Source organism: Pinus tabuliformis, chromosome 1_2 (genome assembly GCF_031772625.1).
Source record: "Pinus tabuliformis cultivar Carrire ecotype Pingquan chromosome 1_2, CPIR1, whole genome shotgun sequence".
Taxonomy (NCBI): Eukaryota; Viridiplantae; Streptophyta; class Pinopsida; order Pinales; family Pinaceae; genus Pinus; species Pinus tabuliformis.
In genome coordinates this window covers 1334097626-1334104438 of record NC_142298.1, presented here as the reverse complement: position 1 = coordinate 1334104438, position 6813 = coordinate 1334097626, and the positions used below count along the sequence as shown (strand labels likewise).

Sequence of the window (6813 nt, the reverse complement as noted above, 5' to 3'; positions counted from 1 at the left end):
ATTATACCTTAACCATTATTTTAGTTCTATTTAATTCTAATTTCATTCTAATTTACTAATTCAATTTTAGTATTTTTTTGTAATTTAAATACTAATATGTTCTTTTTCAATACTCACCCTCCTTGAAGCAACCCTTTGAAAAATATAATATGTTCTTTTTCAATACTCACCCTCGATTCCAGAACCATTTGGCTCGAATTCTTGGCTTCAAAATTGGGTCTCTTCCAAGCACTTATCTCAGTGTTCCTTTGGTGGTTAATTCCTTGAAAATCTCGCACTGGAAGGACCTGCTAACTCGTATCGACTGGAAACTCTCTAGCTGGACCTTTTGAGTTTTAAACTCTCTAGGATGATTAGTCCTCCTGGAATTTGTTCTGCATGCCATCCCAATTTACCAGCTCTTAGCCCTTCCGGCCCCTACAACATATACAAAGATCTCATAGGAAAATTTTGGAGCTTCCTATGGTCAGGTCTACAGATAGGTCGAAAATGGGCCCTGGTTGCATGGGACAAATTATGTAAACCAAAGGTCTACGGTGGCCTTGGTTTGAAGGACCCAGAAATTTTGTCTCAAACCCTTAGCACTAAAGTCTGGTGGCGATGGTTGCAAAGTGAGTAGAAGATTTGGAAGGAGGTGTGGTTGTCTAAATATGGCTGAGATTGTTGGAAGGAGCCCCTAGAAGCCCATAATAACCTATTGATTGGATCCACAATCTGGAATAGGGTAAAAGACAACTAGACAATGATTTAAGACCATAGCTTCTTGGAGATAAGAAACGGAAGCAAAGTTAGATTCTGGGAGGATACCTAGATGCATCACCCCAGACTCAGTTTGGAGGACAACATGTGGGAAATTAAAGCTTTCATCGCCCATCTGGGCGTGGAAAAGGTTAGATATTTTTTGCAAGACTCCACTAAATCGTCAAAGTAGAGAGTTTGGAAACCTCTGGATCTTTGGCCAGTTCGGGATCTGTCTCTGGATTGGGAAACCCTCACCCTGATCCTGCGGCAACGCCCCATTCTGAAAAATGGTGAACTAGACAAACTTCATTGGGGGCACCTTCCAAAAGGTGTGTTCTCTCTTAAAGAATCATAGTCGCTTCTTTCCACTTCTTCTGACCAGGTCCCTAACCCATTATGGAAGAGAATATGGTACTCAATGTTGTGGCCCAAGATTTCTTTGTTTCTTTGACTTATCCGGCATGGTAAGCTCCTCACTTGGGATAAAATCAGGAAAAATGCTTATGTGGCCCCTCTCGTTTCCCCTTGTGCACTAGGGAGGAGGAATCAGTCTATCACTTACTTAACTTTTATTCTAAATCGCGGGAAATTTAGGACCGGCATGCTACATTATTCAGAGTAAGAGATCGGTCAGAAAATAGTTTAAAGGACTCTTTAGAGCAGTGGAGATGGACACTCTTCCGGAACCCCATTTTCAATAGAGCATGGTGCATCTCATAGGGATTTTTTCTTTGGAACATTTGGAAAGCAAGGAACATAGCAATATTCCATTAAGAGAACATCCAGACTGACCAGGTCTGGAAAACGGTGATGAGTAATATTAAAGAAACTATTTTAATCTCTCGTTGGTCAGATGAATATTGGAAGGAGGTAGATAGGGAATGAGAAATCTTAATCGTGCTCGACCTCAATCCAACCCTCTCCATCCCTGGGCCCACAGGCCCAAGTGCTCTTAAAGCCGTTCCCCAAATTTTTTCAGTAGCCCGCCACGGGGATTCCTCAAACTAAACTTTGACGAAGCCTCCAAGGGAAACCCAGGTCTAGCTGGCCTGGGGGAATACTTTGGAACGACAAAGGGAAAGCTGTGAAAATTTATGCAGCCTCATGCAGCAACACCACCAATAATGTGGCATAGTTTCTGGCACTAGAAAAAGGACAAGAAGTTGTAGCTGATATGGAGGTGGCTAAGTTGCAAGTCATGTGGGACTCTCAAATAGTGATCACCATGCTACATAAATTGATAAATGGGTCCCCCTAAACTGGGTGATTAAGAGTTGGAGGTTGGAACTCATCGATGAACATATTCTCTCAAGGATCGCTTCTTTTGAATATGTAATTACGAAGCATGTTAACCGAGAGAGAAATAAGGCAATAGACAAGCTTGTGAATTGGGGTTGTGATCATCACGACCAGGAACTCATCAGGGACTGGCCCCCACCCATGTAGGATACATCCATGGAAGATCTGAGTAGGATCATGGCCTTGGAGGAGGCCTCCCCAATAGGAGTGAGGAATAGAGAGGAGGATGTTCCCAATGGAATGTGTGGGTGCCTATGGTAAGCATGTGGCTACAGGATGGCGGGTTGTCCTCATGGCCCTCCCATACCATCAGGAGTAAGAGAGACAGTAAATACTGGCGTGGGAAACCTTAAGTCACATTGGTTCTTGCAAAGGGTGGTGAGAAAATTAACATTATGTAGGGTGGCGGGAGGTGGTCGATGGTCATTTTGAAATGCAGAGCATTTTGGAGCTTGTGTTTGGAGTGCTAGGAGAAGAGGAGGGTGTTATAGATGTTCTCCACACTGGTTGAAGGGTCAGCATTGTCATAGAAGGTTCGGCTTCTGCTGGTGGGTGTGGGTAGCTGTCAATTGCCAAATTGAGCTTAGCAAGAGAAATTCTACAAGGAATGTGGTGTATGTGCATCTGACGGGAGTGGCTTGTCATGGCTTATGTTTATTTTGGTGCGGTTTCAGTCTAGGTTGGTTGCGAATTTGCCTTTGGTGGAGCAATATTATTGAAGTGTGCCTCCCCATCCAATTCACAGGGTCCTGGGCTGCGAGGTGGTACCATTGGTGAGCATGTCGTGGGTTTTGGTTTGATGGAATTGTGAGGGGTTGCTTAAGGGGTGGTACATGTTATTGGTTTGAGGTGGGAAGTAACTTTATAAGTTGTGGGTTCCCAGCACCGGACAGAGAGGAGGTTCAACCAAAGTTGGTGGTCTTGACCCCTACATGGATTGTTTGGGAGCTATTGAAAGGGTGGTCTTCGTCTCTCTTAGGTGGTGTCAAGGTTTCAATCATGTGGTCAGTTCCTCGCTCAGGGTGTTCCTCAGCCAAGGTGTCGCCTAATTCGTGAAAACTAGGCATGCTTATGTCCCGGTCTCAACTCGAGCTAGTTTCTAGCAATAGTGGAGGGATTATGGAAGGTCTAAGTGTAGAGGGTTCGAGACACATGGCTTCAAGAGGCAAAGGTGGTGATTGGTCGGGGTGCTCTGGACGCACGGGATCAGCAGCTCGAGGTGGTAGATGCGGGGCCTCACCTGGTGTTGGTGTTAGTGTCTTCACACTTCCATCAGTGATCAAATTGCTCTTTTGCACGCACATTAGGTGTCTCATTCGATCAGATGCATTCCATTAGGTCATGGATCAACTAATGGTAGTGGTTTCATTTCAGTTTCCCTCATGTCATATACCTGCTGGCTCGTTCAAAACCTCTTTTCAGTCATTTATAGTCATTTCAGTTGATTTCATTCAGTTTTAAGGTTTAGTTTCACTAGGTCTTAGGGTTTTTCATCATGGTCATCCAAAATTGAATAAAAAGGTCAGCAGGCACATGATTAGGATAAATAGGTTCATAAAATCTTAAATTTACTTCTTATATGCTCAATAAATCTTTTTTACCTCAAAAATATGTTTTGAGATGAAAACAGAGTTTTTCCAGTTTTGTAAAAATTTCATGTAATGTAATTGTTTCTACATGTAATAAGCTTAGCAGTTGTTCCTGGTTACCTTGCCAACTCCTGCCACTGCAAAAAACAAAAACACCAATACATCAGTCCATCAAAGTGCCAAGAAAAAGTCAAACTTCAAATTGAAAAACAGAGTTTTTAAAAAAGTGACTAAGACTTTATAAAAGTGGGTTTGCAATGAAGAAAAATTAAAGTGCATCATATATAAAGAAAATTCATGTTAGCTGTTATCTCAAAATCAGACCCTGATAGGCTGCTATGATCAGGTAGATTTCAAGTAACTCTTTCAAACCAATCTTTTAGCTAAGGCTTAGCCTCCTTAGCCTGAGAGGGCTCTCTCAAAGGGTTAATGATTTTACTTTGAAGATTAAGATGGCTAACTCTATGAAAAATTCGAACAACAGTATATGAATGGTTGAAATATCAATTAACAAAATTCCATTGGGCCATGGAGTCAAGGTGTGTTTCAGTACAACAATGAGATTAAATTCACATGGAAGTCAGGGCATAGAGGGCTTTCACATAGAAGTAGAACAGAGATATAGTGTAGGAACACAGTCCACAAATACATGAAGGAAATTAGAGCATCTTCAAATGAGTTCTAAGTAACATGTATCTGTACTACTGCAAGTAAGTATAGGAAAGAAACCATGAAGAAAATCAAACATTAAAAACCCTTGCTGAATCCTGAGTAGTGAAATCAACTCCTTATATTATCCTGAAAACATACAGTCACATACAATAACACAAAGTCCTCTGTTTCTTTGAGAATTTCCCACTCCTATTACCTTGTTCTTTCTCCTATATATATAACTTCTTTACAAAGCTGAGATTTCTCCTCCTATGTGAGGGAAACTCAAATTCTTCTTTCTATGACACCTATTCAACTTTAACTACTTATTAAATGCAACAAACTGCTAACTAGATTTTTTAGAAACCTAAGACAATTAGGAGTCTAACTCCATATCATGCTGGTAATGGCATTAATTACAATCAAATCTCATTCCCTGACAAGTGGTCTCCTTCAATTTAGCTGTGGTGGATGTTCGAAGCTCCTTACTGGTCCTTAATGTCTTATCCTTTTACCGCTGCTGAGAAATAGGAAACTGCCCCTGTTTTTATGCTTTTGGTTTCCTCAAAGATATTCGGAAGTAATTAACCATGTTGATCTTCTTGAATTAGTCAACAATCTATTGGAGTGCCACATCCTTCATGTGTTGTAAGCCTTTCCCATGTACATGTGTGATGACAAAAACTTCTTTAACGCTGATTGAAAAGTCTTCAAAATTTTGTCGACTGAACTTTAATTATGCAGCTACAGCAGTTTCGTAGTGTGCTACGAAACTGCTGTGCGTTAGGCAGCATCTTCAACAGTTTCGTAGCACGCTACAAAACTGCTGTGTAATCACAAAAACACAGTTTAAATGCCAAATTTCGACTGTCTTGAGCCTCTTTGTATTTCTGACCCCTTCATGGAATTCCTCTTTTCGTTGCTGACAAGATTTGCTTGTAACTTTTCAAGAAACAGATATTTCTCCTGAGGAAGAGATGCAATGACACCAATAACACCATTGACTGTTCCAAATATAACTGTAGGAATCTGGCTAGATTCTGAATCTGGCAGATGCATAACAAGAGATCCATGCCTAAAAAGATATAACAAACTCTCCTAAGTGGTATTCACCTACCACTTCCAATTTTCCTCTCTCTTCATCAGTTGCAGCATCGCTATTTTTCCTCACTGTAAAAAGGCTGAAAATGTTCTCTGCTCCAGAGTATATATCATCATCCAGAATTTCAACTGCTGTCATTTAATTTGCATTATAATCACGAGCCCTTTTAGATGCATCAATCCACTCATGACAATAGACCTGTCAAAGTTTATAAGTAGGTATCTATCCCCTAGACCTAACAGATGTCCAATCACTGATAAATCATTAGCTGTAATTTCAATTTCATGAACCACTAGCACTATGTACTAAAGTAAAAGCAGTTTTATCTTCACAGAGAGAATTTGTCTTTCTCCTGCCCCTCATATATGTAGAAAGATTAACAAGCAGCAGCATCTTATTATAAAATTTTGTATCCCACATTGCACGCTGCAGTTCGAACTTCTTACATATTTGCTTTCGTGTTAAGGCAAGCTGTTATCTTCTGACCCAATGATTTGTAACACTGTGACCAGTAAGATATCCAAATACTGCAAATTTCATGGGTGACCCTAGGATCTGACAAAGCTGCCACCCATCGCTTCACAAAACGCTCTTGCCTATCTGGTGCAAATGAACGATATCGCTCTCCAGTTTGTTTGAAATTATTCTCCTTCTCTATCACGCACTTCTCCCGCTTGCCAGTATTGGTATAGGCAGGAATGGGAAATCTCTCAGCATGACGAACTGGATCGAACCTTGATGGAAAGTAGTTGACCTCTTCATCCCTGTGCATAAAGTTCATGAATCCCTCATGATGATTATTGTGATGTGCACACTTGGGTGCATTGGCTGGCAGCATCAAATAGTTGGGTCCAAGTCGATGCCTTTGTGTATCTGAGTATGAGAATATCCTTGTTTGGAGTAGCTTATCTTCAGTGTAACATGAATCCCTGAGCACATCTCCAGATCCAGACTTGTCAAGTTCACAAGACCAGCTAAGGCACGCAAGCCTGATGCAGTTATTGCATTGCTCTTTTTAAAACTCAGTGAAGTCAAGTTTGTAAGTCCAAATGTTGCCAGTGATTGCAATCTTTGCATCAATGACATTATTTGGTTCCTTATTAATTAATTGTTTTTCTTCATTGATTTTACTCCGTGCACCTTGAGGTTCAACAATTGCCCCTTCCATTCCCTGCAACACATGTAATCTGTGATGTTCTGCTGGAGAATTTGATTCTTTTTTCTCCATCAAAGTTGTGTCCAGATTAATGGGAAGGACATTTAGCTCTTCACTTAGTGCATAATTATCAACAAGGCAGCGTGATCCTTCTCTGTCCTCCACGTGTTTCATGATTTTCAGAGAGGCGATTTGACATTTCTTTGTCCTCCTCAAAGGACTTGCGATTTGCAGCAACGAAGTCTGGTCCTTCAATATTCTGTACAGAAGGTCCC

The 6813-nt window shown here is 41.0% G+C and overlaps 1 pseudogene; it reads right to left on the bottom strand.

The window, feature by feature from the left end:
* Positions 1–5824: 5824 nt before the first annotated feature.
* On the bottom strand, positions 5825–6163 carry LOC149211123 (catalase pseudogene; annotated as a pseudogene).
* Between the last annotated feature and the right edge of the window lie 650 nt (positions 6164–6813).